The sequence below is a fragment of the Canis lupus genome, chromosome 17 (genome assembly GCF_011100685.1).
Source record: "Canis lupus familiaris isolate Mischka breed German Shepherd chromosome 17, alternate assembly UU_Cfam_GSD_1.0, whole genome shotgun sequence".
In the NCBI taxonomy this organism is placed as follows: domain Eukaryota; kingdom Metazoa; phylum Chordata; class Mammalia; order Carnivora; family Canidae; genus Canis; species Canis lupus.
Genome location: NC_049238.1, coordinates 54,287,611 through 54,300,696, shown reverse-complemented (window position 1 = coordinate 54,300,696; position 13,086 = coordinate 54,287,611). Strand labels below are relative to the sequence as shown.

The 13,086-nt window shown below is 44.1% G+C and overlaps 1 long non-coding RNA gene across 9 annotated transcripts in view; it reads right to left on the bottom strand.

The window, feature by feature from the left end:
• Positions 1 to 495: 495 nt before the first annotated feature.
• The window catches only part of LOC102156859, an 81,448-nt gene continuing 68,857 nt past the window's right edge, over positions 496 to 13,086 (bottom strand). For 6 of the 9 annotated variants that reach the window (XR_005372630.1, XR_005372627.1, XR_005372633.1 and 3 more), the window contains 3 exons: positions 5,024 to 5,556; positions 2,192 to 2,274; positions 496 to 628 (listed from right to left, as the gene is read on the bottom strand). This is a non-coding gene — a long non-coding RNA (uncharacterized LOC102156859). Of the gene's footprint in view, positions 629 to 2,191; positions 2,275 to 3,016; positions 4,419 to 5,023; positions 5,557 to 13,086 lie in introns of those variants that run through there. The other 3 variants (XR_005372632.1, XR_005372631.1, XR_005372625.1) reach the window with 2 other exon arrangements.

The following is a 13,086-nucleotide window of genomic DNA, read 5'->3' as shown; positions in this document are numbered from 1 at the left end:
GCCTAAAAACGCTCCTCCCCTGGATATCCTGGAAGCCCACTCCCTCATCTTTTTTTATGTCTCTGAGCGGATGTCACCTTCAGAGTAAGGCTTTTGACAAGCCTTCTTAAAATTGCACCCCCCTTCCCCACCCTGGCACACCTCCCAATTTTTCTACTTTAATTTTTTTTTCTACTTTAATTTTTAAAAAATATTTACTGTCACTGACATGCTATATTAGTGGTGCTTAAACCTGAGTAGTTACTAGAATCACCTGGAAAGTTTGTTGAAACTGCCGGGCACTATCCCAAGGTCTCTGATGCAGTAAGTCTGGGCTGGGGCTTGATAATGTGCATTTCTAACAAGTTTCCACGTGATGCTGATGCCTCTGGTCTGGAGGCTCTGAGAACCAGTGCATTCTGAATCTTACTATTTATTGCCTATCTCTACTAGAATGTAAGTGGCGTACAGCAGCAATTCTTTTTTTTTTACAATAAATTTATTTTTTATTGGTGTTCAATTTGCCAACATACAGAATAACACCCAGTGCTCATCCCGTCAAGTGCCCCCCCTACAGCAGCAATTCTTGTCGGTTTTGCTCATTGCTGGATCTCAGTGTCAGAACAATGGCAAGAACACTCAGTCATATCTGTTGAGTAGACAATGTAGCTTCAGTATAGGGTACACATCAGGATGCTGGGATGTGTACAGTGGGAGTAAGTTTGAAAAGGAAAGTTCGGGCAATTCCTCTTAACATATTCTTATAGCAATAACATGTTGTTATTATGAATATAATACTTATTGCAACACAACCATCATTTATTGACTGTTTGCACTATGGCCATTTAACAATGAGATTCAGACTCCAATGTGCCTAAGATCACAAAGGATGTGTAGTAAATCAGTTGGAATTTGGATTTTAACTTAGGTCTGTCTGACCCCAAAAGGGTGGCCTTAAACACTATGCCACAAAGTCATCTAATGCTTGATTTTTAAAACTTTTTAGCTTTTTATTTTGAAATGATTTTAGATTTATAGAAGAGTGGCAAAGATGTAGTACAGAGTCCCCATATAACCTTCACCCAGCTTCCTCGAGGTTCTCTTACATAACTATGGTTGTTGATCAAAACCAGGAAATTCAAGTTGGTGCAATGCTATTAACCTACCTATAGACTATTTGGATTCCACCTATTTTTCCATTATAATGTCCTTATCTGTTCTGGGATCCAATCCAAGTTCCCATTGTCTAGCAGTTTTCAAGGACTTGCTGTGGACATGTTTGGATATGGGTGATATGAGGTACTGAAGATACAAGATGGCCAACATACCAAGATGGCAATGGAATCTCACATGACTCCATCACTTTCTTGAAAGGTTTCTTACTTTTATGTGCCTTGTTTTCCTCATCTGCAAAATGGGGAAACACTAGACCTCATTTTGTAGTGCTGGGAGGATTAGGAAAAATGATGGCCATAAGGCTAAGCACAATGCCAGCACACAGAGAGAAATCAATGAACGTTGGCAATTCATCAACTGTGCGTCTAGTTTACATCTTGCTTCTATTTCTTAGGCAAAATCTGAGCGGCCCGAGTAATAGTTTTGAAGAGAGCTTTCATGAATATATACGGTCTCATTACACCTTTAGTGCAATTTATCGTGCTTATTTTATAGATAAAGAAGGTAGTAGGACAGAGCAGAGTGGAATGCTAAAACTAAGATCACCTTATAATCGAGTTGAAGAGCAAGTTTTTTGGTTTAAATTCCCAGATGCTTTATATTGAGACATTGACCAAAGTCCATTAATGTTAAGGAACAGTTAGAAAAATAATGGCCTGCCTGTTCTTCAGGTCTTGTCCCAAAGATCAGCCTTTATCAGCAGTTTTGCCACATCAAACATTTTACGTGGTGGCGTATCAGACTTGTGAACATTTAAGCACCTCACATATGCATATGGATTTCATTTGCTGAAGGACAAAGAGTCCTTGACAAATTGTTGAGTTGACAAATTGTTAGCTGTCATAAACACGGCTCACAGATTTGGGCACTTGGAGGTAGGTCTTAGGGGTTGAGCAGGCCAGTATCCATTCTCTGAGCGACCTTGAGTGGATCATCTAATGTGTAAGAGCCTCGGTATATGCATCTATATAATGGGGATTCAGATATTGCCCTCCTAAGGTTGTAGGGAGATATCAGACATACACATTGTACACACCTCGCCATTCAGATGGTGTTCTTCAAGTATGCGATTCTTTTCCTACACCATCCCTGTCCTCCTTTCTCATGGCTGTCGATGATCTGTCACAAAGGCCAGGGAATGGCAGAGATGTACAGAAAACACACAAAAATATAATTTTACCAGTGCTATTAGATGTCAGGTAGGAAGAGACCTTACACATCAGTGTCTGGGTAGATAATAAAACCAAGATGTGTTTTCCTCCCTTAAAAACTCTGAGAAGGACAGCCCCGGTGGCTCAGCGGTTTAGAGCCACCTTCAGTCCAGGGCCTGATCATGGAGACCCCAGATCGAGTCCCATGTTGGGCTCCCTGCATGGAGCCTACTTCTCCCTCTGCCTGTGTCTCTCTCTCTCTCTCTCTCTCTCTCTCTCTGTGTCTCTCATGAATAAATAAATAAAATCTTAAAAAAGAAAAAAAACTCTGAGAAGCCAGAATCGTCAATTAGATACTGCAGTTTCCTGTTTTAACTAGGTTTGGATTTTATTTGTGTTAATGGCTGAAATTGTGATTGCACGGGTAACTTCAAGCATCCCCAGTGGCCTGAGGTAGCCGTGAAGGACAGAGACCATTCACTTAGGTTGGACAGGCCCCATGAAAGTGTGAGTCCTGGTAACCACAGGCCTTGTGGACTGATAGGCTCAGGCCCAGGGTCGCATTCTGTATCACCCACAAGATGAGAATGAGTTTGGTTTCGAATATATACGGACATGAAAAGAAACAGCTGGCAACTCTTACAAGACAACCAATCACCAAACTCATCTCGAAGGCTCTTGTGCACATACACACACCTGAGCTGTCCTACCTTGCAAGCTGAGCTCTCAGAGGGCCACCTCTTAGAAACTGCTGTCTCCCTAGTGGCCTGCATTTCAGTGGGGACTCCCGTTTCACGGAGAGGGTGGAGCAGAGAGGCACTGGCTGTATACCATTGTGATGAAGCTCCTGGTCATCAATATTTGAACAGAGGCCCCTGAGCAGGTGCTCCTGGTGAGGTGCACAGTTGCAGAAAGTGCCCACGTCCTCGCCTTCATGTGGCCTCTCTAATGCTAGAACACACTGCCTAATCTCAAGCACCCAGTGGAGAACACGTCGGCAAGGAGGGGCCCATGCCAGCCAGCCAGCCTGTGCCCAGACGTGCTATCTTGTTCTACAGACTTGGAGCTATCTGATGGTTCTCGTAGCCTGGCCAGCACATTCAGCTATGCCCTGGGGCCAGCAGGGGGTTCAGGGCAATGTTTCACTTACCTCCAGGACTGGCTAGTCTCACTTGCCTTTTCTCTAGTATTTAAAGTGAATTCCAGATCTGCCCCTCAACAATAGATCAATACCATGCCCACATTGCATGGCCTTTCCACTGCTACCCACATTCCGATTGTCATGAAAACACACACCTTTTGGCTAATATAAGCCAGGAACTGATAAGCAGTGTCCTCCTCTTTGTCCCAGACTTTTATTTCTATATATTTTATATGTTGACCTTGATACCAGGAGTGGGCATCAGGGGACCTGATTCCTGTTGTTTCTGTCTCTGGTCAACTAAAGCCAATAGTAAAATGATTTTGCCTCTTTCTGTCTCAGTTTTCAAACATGTTAAATGGAGATAATTGTCCCTTGCTCCATGTACCCACTAAGAATTTGATGGAGATAAAGTAGAATCACATATAAGGATAGCACAAAAATTAGAATGAATAATCTTTATAAATATATTTATATAAGAGCTTATATGATTTATTATATAATTATATGTAGTTATACTATTTATATAATCATATTTATAAACAAAAATGAAGATGGTGGTATAGTTTTAATAGGAAAGCATCAGTGCTTTGGATTTTACTTAAGCAGAATTTGTGACTATATAGAAGGGTCAGTGCAAAAGTTTACTTTTGCACTGTTATGAAAAAAGGATGCATTAAATAATTGAACAATGCAAATAATACATGAGGGATATGTTTAACCTACATATGAGAACAATCAGGTTTCACAAAGTTAGCAGCAGCCATTTGCAGATTAAAAATTCATGTCATCCTTCTGAGTTCTCCACAGCAAGTCATGGAATACCTTCACTTAGGAAGACTTAGCTGTTAAAATCAGAAACATGGAAAGGAACTTTTAGCTCACCTAACCCAAAATTCTCATTTTAAAAAGACAACAAGGAGCACCTGGGTGGCTCAGAGGTTGAGCGTCTGCCTTCAGCTCAGGTTGTGATCACTGGGTCCTGGGATGGAGTCCCGCATCAGGCTCCCTGAAGGGAGGGAGCCTGCTTCTCCCTCTGCCTGTGTTTCTGCCTCTCTCTCTCTCTCTCTCTCTTTCTGTGTGTGTCTCATGAATAAATAAATAAAATCTTTTAAAAAATAAAATAAATAAAAAATAAAAATAACAGCAACAGAAGGGGATTTTTTTGTAATTGTAGACACTACAGTATCACACATCTTTCTGATGAGAGAGGGCTTCCTGTCTGAGTCAGTGCTGTCAAACTGAACCATTCACTTAACAATTTTCCATATCTGACGTTGGGAAGAATTTTCCATATATTATCTCTGACTTCATAATTTCAAACTTCATTTCTCTCCCACTCCTCATATATACCTGGTGGAGGGGCTACAGGGTATGCTCATGTATAATCCCGGGCCCTGTATCCACATGCTAAGATAGTGGACATGTCAGTACAGTGGGTGATAGGAGTGTTCTGGAAAGCCATTCCTTCTCTGGGATGAGTATAGCATGATAGTAACAGAACTATACACGGAAGTGACTGTGACCTACACAAATATGTGCTCCTGGGCCCAACCTAAACTTATCCTTCACTTACCTTCCCCTTAACTGGATTCCAAAAATCCCTCCAATGTTGCCCCACCTGAAGAGTTATGTGATAGAGTGGGAATCTGAGTAAAAGAAGCAGCATTATCAATCCGTTGCAATTAAAATGTACCGCTTTTGCAAATTTTACAACAGGTAACCATGTAAACACATTGGTAGGACCCTCCAGGGCCTTGGAAGGTGCTGATACAAATGAGAGTCCTGAAGATTAAGCTGCATTGACTTTGTGGTAGAAGAGAGGTCTCTGCTGCACAGGAAAGAGAGTTCTAGCTCTGAACACTAGAGACAAGGTGTGGCACATGTCTACAAGGATGGAGGTGGGAGTGTTGTCTGGGCAAACTGACAAGCAAGGAGTCTACCCTGCCTGGCTAAGGGAGGGCCAATGGTTTCATCAGCGGGGTCCAGCAGAGGTGCATGCAGTAGCAAGCACTGGGTTCCTGGGGAGAAACGATCAGTTGGTGCTCATAGGGTGTGATCATGTCTTTGGTCCACCGCAGCCCATTCATGAGCCCAATTGAAAAGGAACTTAAAAAAAAAAAAAAAAAAGGAACTTAGTAATTCCTTGAAATGACATCCTTAAAAACCAATCTGTCACAATTGAAACATAACATTCAAATCTAAATTTGGATGACTGCATCATAACAAACATGTGTGTTCCCCAGACACCAGCTAACACAGGAGACAGCCTGGTGACCAAAGGAAGAAAGCCTTATGCAAGGTAAAATTCTCCTGGAGGGTTCAGATCCCACACCAAGGGCTGTTGGCTGGGAGTCCCTTTACAATGTATCCTAATGATTTGTTTCACTACAAACTTAAAGAGACCTAAAACAAATTGTTTAAGATATTCTAAAATTCTGATTTTTCACAAAGTCATTCTGGTTTTTAACTTTGGGTTGGACTCGGGTTCTTTAAGGCAGTATGGCCCAGACCATACTTCAAGGTCTGTTTTCCAGGCCTTCTTAAGCTTCATTCTTGCTGGTCAGAACAATTGTAACAACCTCTAGTCTCCCCTGTATGCTGTGGCCACATACGTGCTCTAGAGATGGCTTTCCCTGCTCTTTCCCAGGAGCGATCTGTCCTGGAGTAGACACTCAGCCCTTTGGGTGGTTCTGGTCTTTCGACATTAAAGAAAGTCACCCTTCACTGTGGTTGTCTGTACATGGCTATCGCTCCTTCTATGAAGAACATTTTTTAGGATAAGAACCAAGTCCTACCTTTGCATTCCCAGCCCCATGCAAGGTCAAGGCACAAAACCAGAGCCTGGTAAATATCAATGATGACTCCATTATTGATGGTTTTCTTAACAGTCATAGTAATTGTCTTCTCCTTGCTGGCTATCAGTTAAGGGAGGTATCCAAGAAAAGTGTGTCTCTGATAACAGAAATGTGACTAGTGTGACTGAGGACCTTTGGATTTTCTCGGATTCTGATGAATTAAAACGTAAACTTCAGTAGAGCTCATCTATTGGACAGCGCGGGCCAGCTAACTCAGGTGACTCACGTTTGGCAGGGGAAATACCAAGCAGCCAGAGTTTTGTCTTCTGCAGGATGCTGTCATGTCTGGGTGTGATGCCCGGGACTATGCAGCCATCCCACAGCCTTTAGAGGAGCACAGTGAGGACAAAGCTGACACACTGAAGATGGCAGAGGTGATGGAAAGAGTGTAAGCCATACTCAGGCAACTCTGGAGCTGCCCTACCGGGGATTTCCTTCCTTCTGTGTGGGAAAGGACATTTTCCCCTTTGTTGAAGCTATTTTGAGTAGGGCTTTCGGTAATTGCAGCTAAAAGCATCAGAAGTGACAGTGCTGTTACGCGAATCTTGTGGGAAGAGGGGGCCAGGATACATCATGTCCAGTGGGATTTGTGGATGTCATATAGGGACCATGCATAATAATGCAAGAGAAATATGCTAAAAGAGAAGCCATTATGGAACCCCTGTGTATCTAAAGTATGAGTTTTTCTCAGGCACAAAACAGGGTTTATGAGTTTTTGTTGAGTGAAAAATAGAATTCCTTAGAGGACATCCATAGCTTTGGTCTAGTGAGGGCGGCTTTTGCCCTTCCTTTCTTTATAGAATCATACATCCTAGCAGGAATCATTCCTTGTGACTCAAGTAAGGCTGACCCCCAAATTCTGAGTCACAGAGGTAAGTCTGAAAGGGGAGTCTGGCCAACAGGATACCACACCTCAAGCCACAGTGTTTGATTAAAGAATGGGCATGTGACTTCCTTAAGATTTTATATGTGGACAATATAGACACTAGGAGAGATAAAGGGTGTTCTTCACCCCCCTCCCCACACATGCACCTGGGGTCATGGGCTATATGTTTTCTGGCTGGAGGAGGGAGCCCTTTGAGAGTCAAGCCAGTCCCAGAACCCAGAGGGACAGGAGAGACAGAGTCCGTTGTCACTCTCTGAGCTCCTGGGTGCTGCCATGCCTGAAACCCAAGTCCACCTTTAGACTTTACATGTGCAGGATCCAATTTGTTCCTGATGTGCTAAGTGGCTTTCTTTGACTTGCAGCTGAGAGAGTCCTGACTGATACCGTAGAGAATCATATAGGGCAAGGAGGAGGCAGGCCCTGGATCTGCTGCCATGATCAGAGTGAGGTCAGGAAAGAAAGATGTGCAGAAGACCAGAAACTGCCAAGCCTTCATGAGACAGCCTGGTACAGTTGGACGGCTGTCTGGAACCTGGACGAGCATACGTTTGGGACAAAATGATCAGTGTTAATATCAGCTTATCCATTTGATCATTTGATAAATCTGAGAAAATCACTTAAACATAAAATACGGGTCTCGGTTTTCCAGTCTGTAAAATGGGAAAAGATGACTTTCCTCTTAAATCTGTCATGAGAATTAAGAGCAATGTAGATGAAGTCATTTGCATAGAACTTGGCAGACAGTACTCCCTTGATTGACATTAGCCAATAAGAATGTCCAAAGTGACTGCTTAAATTTCTTGGATTCTACTTTTCTATCTTTTGCTTGCTACTTAATCTTAGCAGTTTCAGTGGAAATTAATGCTAGCTGCCATTATTTGAACAAGGACCTTGTTTCTGTGCTTTACATAAATTATCTGCAATCTTGACAACAAGGATTCAAGGTAGGCAGCACCATTCCACAAGTTGGGAAAGATTAGTGACTTGTCTACACTGCAGAGCCAGGAAGGCATCTAGAGGCAACTACTGGGGGAGGAGAGACCGTAGTGGCATTGTTTACCACTGGGACTTTTCTTTCTCAGGAGAATTATGAAAGACATGCTGTTGTTTTGAATTTCAAACCACTAGCTACCTGTGTAATTAAAGAACCCGTAAGTCCCTCAATAGGAAAAAGTGGAAAATGACCCAGTGAATGCCAGACCAAAGGATGTATCCAATTACAGATCTCAGTGGTATATAGGTAGGGTAATGTCCTTGAACTTTGCCCAGTCTGATTCAAAATTGAGTATTTGGATTAAATTTAAAAGCAATAGTTTAGAATTATAGACTAGAAGATGAGACTCATCGTAAATGGACTTCTGCTTTCATCATTACAAAAATCCCCAAACCAAGCCAAACATCCACTGCTACCATCACCACCCCTTGCATGGTAGGGGGTGGGCACTCCCCACCCCAACTGTTTTTTTTTTTTTTTAAACATACGGGTGGTCCCATTCTGATTAGTGGCACCATCTTCATTAGGACACGAATGAAACTGTTTTTGTTCCTATGGAAACACCAAAGTTGCAAAGACCTGCCTGAGGATGTTTACTGCAGCCTGTTTGCAAGAGCAAAAACATATCTATCCTTATTACTGGTGTCCAGAAATAAGGGAGTTATTTAAATAAGTGGAACATTCTGCTACAGCTAAAAAAGAATTGAATAGATCTATACAACCTGACCGAAGAAATGTCAACAATATATCTAAACATTTAAAAACTAAGATGCAGGGACATCTGGGTGGCTCCGCGGTTGAACGTCATGATCCTGGGCTCCCTGCATGGAGCCTGCTTCTCTCTGCCTGTCTCTGCCTCTCTCTGTGTGTCTCTCATGAATAAATAAATAAAAATCTTTTAAAAAAACCCTAAGATGCAGAACGATGTTTAGAATATAATCTCATTTATGTAAAAAAAAAAAAAAAAAAAAAGCCAAAAGAAAGAAAGTAACCATATGATGGGAAAGCCTGGAAGTAACAGCAACCTATTATTAGTGGTTATTGGGTTACTGTTTAGAGTGGAATCACAGAGGAATCTTTGTGGTTTTTGGTCTTTTCTTTACAGTGAGCCAGTTTTATTTCTATATTCAGAAATATACATATATATAAAGATTTTTAAAGGTTGAGATTCACAGCATATTGGCAAATACCTAAGGGGACAGGCTGAGCTATTCACTGATACTGATGTGAATGGTAGTTTCTATTTCTCTGTCCTCTGCCCTGTGTTTATTTGCATCGCCCAGGATGGTTTCTCTAAATGCTGACTTTTTAAAATTTTTTTTTTTATGATAGAGAGAGAGAGAGAGAGAGGCAGAGACACAGGCAGAGGGATAAGCAGGCTCCATGCCGGGAGCCTGACGCAGGACTCGATCCCAGTACCACTGAGCCACCCAGGTGCCCCCAATTTAATCTTGCTTTAATTCTACTTGGGGACCACAGATTGTATAGAAACGTTAAAGGCAGGTTAAAAGCAGAGTAGCTACAACAACCTGGATGGACCTTCCCGAATTAAGGCAGAGGAAGCAGCAGAGGAGCTGGCCCAGCAAGAGGGATGGATAGTGGTTGGTGCTCCCAAGGCTAGCATAGCAGTCTCTAAGATGAGGAGCAGACTTGTTAAAAAGTCAGCAGTTAGAGGGGATCCCTGCGGGGAGGGTGCTGAGACGATTAAGATATGGTCTCTGACCTGTAGAGGCTTATAGTCTAAGTCCAACAGAAATCCAATGCAAGCCACAAATGTGATTTACATTTTTCTAGCCATATAAAAAGCATAAGAGAGAGGTGAAATTAATTTTAATCAGACATTTAGTTTAATCTAGAACATCATCGTTCCAACATGTAATCAATATAAAAATGATTGATGAAATATTTCACATCATTTTTTTCATACTAAATGTTTCGCATCCTGTGTACATCTTATACTTCAACACATCTCTATTCAGACTAGACACAGTTCAAGGGCTCAGTAGCCACATGGAGTCAGCAGCTAAAATAGTTGACAGGGCAGATAAAAGGGCAACATGGACTTGTAAATAGAACATTGAAAAACATATTGAAAGCTTCCATAGGGTGTGCCTAGGATGTTGTGGGTGATGGGCCTCACACCCTGGGGTGGTATGTTTAGGGGAGAAGGTAATGGTCAGGAAAGATTTCCTGGAAGCAGTGGCCCAGGCACAGTGGTAGTCTGATGTCTCATGGGAAGAGGCTATGTCCAGAAGGTGGAACAGACAGCCTGAAGATGGGCTCAGGGGCTTCAAACCATGCAGTGCAGGTAGGGGTCATCCCTAATTCGGTGGTTGTAGCTTAAAAAGTAAAACTGAAAACATACATTAAAAAGACAAAACAAACAAAGGGAAGGTTTTAGTGAGTAGGAATGAAGTAGGAGGGAAGTACAGAGGAAGGGCCAGCAGGGAGGAAAGGTTTTTCTACTTAAGGATAGACTTGACATGAGACCACAAAGATGAGGAGCACTTTGCTAGGGCTGAGCCCTGGTGAGTGGAAGCCAGGCTGGGTTTTGGCCACCGCGTGGCCCACTTTCAGGCCCTTTGTGAAGTGCATGGGCTGCACAGCCCTTTGTGGTGGCTCTTGGCTGTCCTGTCCTGCTGCACCCTCTCCAGCTAGATTTCTCCCACATTTACAGGAGAATAAGCATAGGGGAGCGGATTGGAGGATGTGATCTTGCTTTTTTTTTTTCAGGGTTGGTCAAGAAGCATGAGCTCCTAACTATGCTTGAGCCCTGCAGTGTGCCACATAAAACCTAGTGAAAAATACAGCCCATGCCTTCCTGGGATTTATCTGCCCCACACCAGCATTAAATTGGCCCTGCCTCTTAAAGGGCCTGTGTGGCTGCAAATGTGGAGAGTGAATGTTCATGCATGCTCAGCATGTCCAGGTGGTGGGTACCTCAGCAGGACACCCGTTCATGGGACTGACCTTGGATGAGTCACCCTGCCTCTCTGGGCTTCCTCTCAGGCTTCCTCTCTTCCTCTGTGAAATGGGGGTTGGGACAGTTGACAAAGCTCCCAGGTATTGTGACTCGGACACTGTGACAAGCTGGATCAAACCTGTGTTCAAACCTACCCTCAGCAAACTATGCCCCAGGCTGTCCCCACCCCAACCCTCAGTTCTCAGTCACCACCAACCCTCAGTCTCAGACACACAGAAACCCAAACACTTGGTCCTCTCAGCCTCCCCTGAACAAGGTACTGGCTGAAACCCGGGAAAATCTGGTTTTAGATATGTCCTTATGCAACAGTTTGCCCCCTACTTTACACTGCTAGTGCCTTAGGAAACACAATATTGGCAAAATGGATCATGCTCAGAATGATTCCTGGGAACTGGACAGACCAGTTCGGTGAGAAGCCCAGGGCACCTTCTAGAAGAGCCTGGACTCTCCTGCATGCCAGCTCCCCCTTCCCTGGGATGCCGGGGAACCAGGAGCCCCGCTGGGTCACAGGATAAAAGTCTGAACTAGCTGAAGCTGCCTGGGACAGCTCTAGCGTATCTGAGCCTTGGCGCTGCTCGCTGGGCCTTTAATAATGCAACAATAACCAGCTTCTACAGCACACAAAGGCTTTAGGAAAGCTGGAGATAAAAGTGACTTTGTTCTGTTTTTGCCCAATACAGTAGACATCCATAGGTGTTCCCACAGAAACTAGCTACTGGGCTGTCACTGTTCCTGGATTTGTTGCATTCCCTGCTTATGAGAAGCTAGGAGAGCTAAGAATGAAAACGCCATCCAGAAAAACGTGCTTTAAGGAAGAGGGCAGACAGGAGAAGAGCATATTGCAATGCTGGGTGTGCTTTCTGCAGAGCCCTTCCCTTCCGTAAGGCAAGGCCGTTGGCCCCTGCAGGATGCTGCATCCACTTCATCAAAAAGTCATCATGGGCCTAGTGAGAGTCTTAATGCAGTCAGAGCGTGGGCGGCTGCGGAGACAAAGTCATTTCTCGCCTTGCTCTGCATTCGGGCTGCATCGTGCCTGCTGGAGGGACAGCCAGCCCTGCGGGCAGCCCCACGCCTCATGTCCTCTGCCGCTGGGAACCTGCCTGCAGACCCCATCCCCTTCGCCCCGCCTCCCCCTTCCATGCCCATCCCCACCCCAGTCCCCCAAAGCTGGAGTTTAAATAGCTGGCTTCTCTGACCCCCGCCTCGCCTTCCACAGAGAGTCCAAACAGAGCGGGGCGGTAGATGGGATTCACCCAGACTGACCCACCAGTGCCTGAACTGTATCCTTATTGCTATTCATGGACAACAACCAAATGCTTTTTTTAAAAAAATAACCTTGGGACGCCTGGGTGGCTCAGCGGTTGAGCGTCTGCCTTTGGCTCAGGACGTGATCCTGGGTCCTGGGATCCAGTCCCACATCGGGCTCCCTGCAGGGAGCCTGCATCTCCCTCTACCTGTGTCTCTGCCTCTCTCTGTGTGTCTCTCATGAATAAATAAACAAAATCTTTTTAAAAAAATAACCTCAGGGATCCCTGGGTGGCGCAGCGGTTTAGCGCCTGCCTTTGGCCCAGGGCGCGATCCTGGAGACCCCGGATTGAATCCCACGTCGGGCTCCCGGTGCGTGGAGCCTGCTTCTCCCTCTGCCTATGTCTCTGCCTCTCTCTCTCACTGTGTGTCTATCATAAATAAATAAAAAAATAAAAAAATAAAAAAAAAATAAAAAATAAAAAATAACCTCAGTTGTCTCCTTAAGGAGGGCACGGTGGGTCCTAGAACCAGTATAGATCAGCTTACTGGTCCAAGCTGTGTTTGGGTTTGGGTATGCAAATTTAGGGATAGCAGTCAGGGCACCACAGAATGACTCTGCATAACAGAGCAGAAGGAATCTGGGCAGGAGGAAGAGGATCCCGGAGACTGG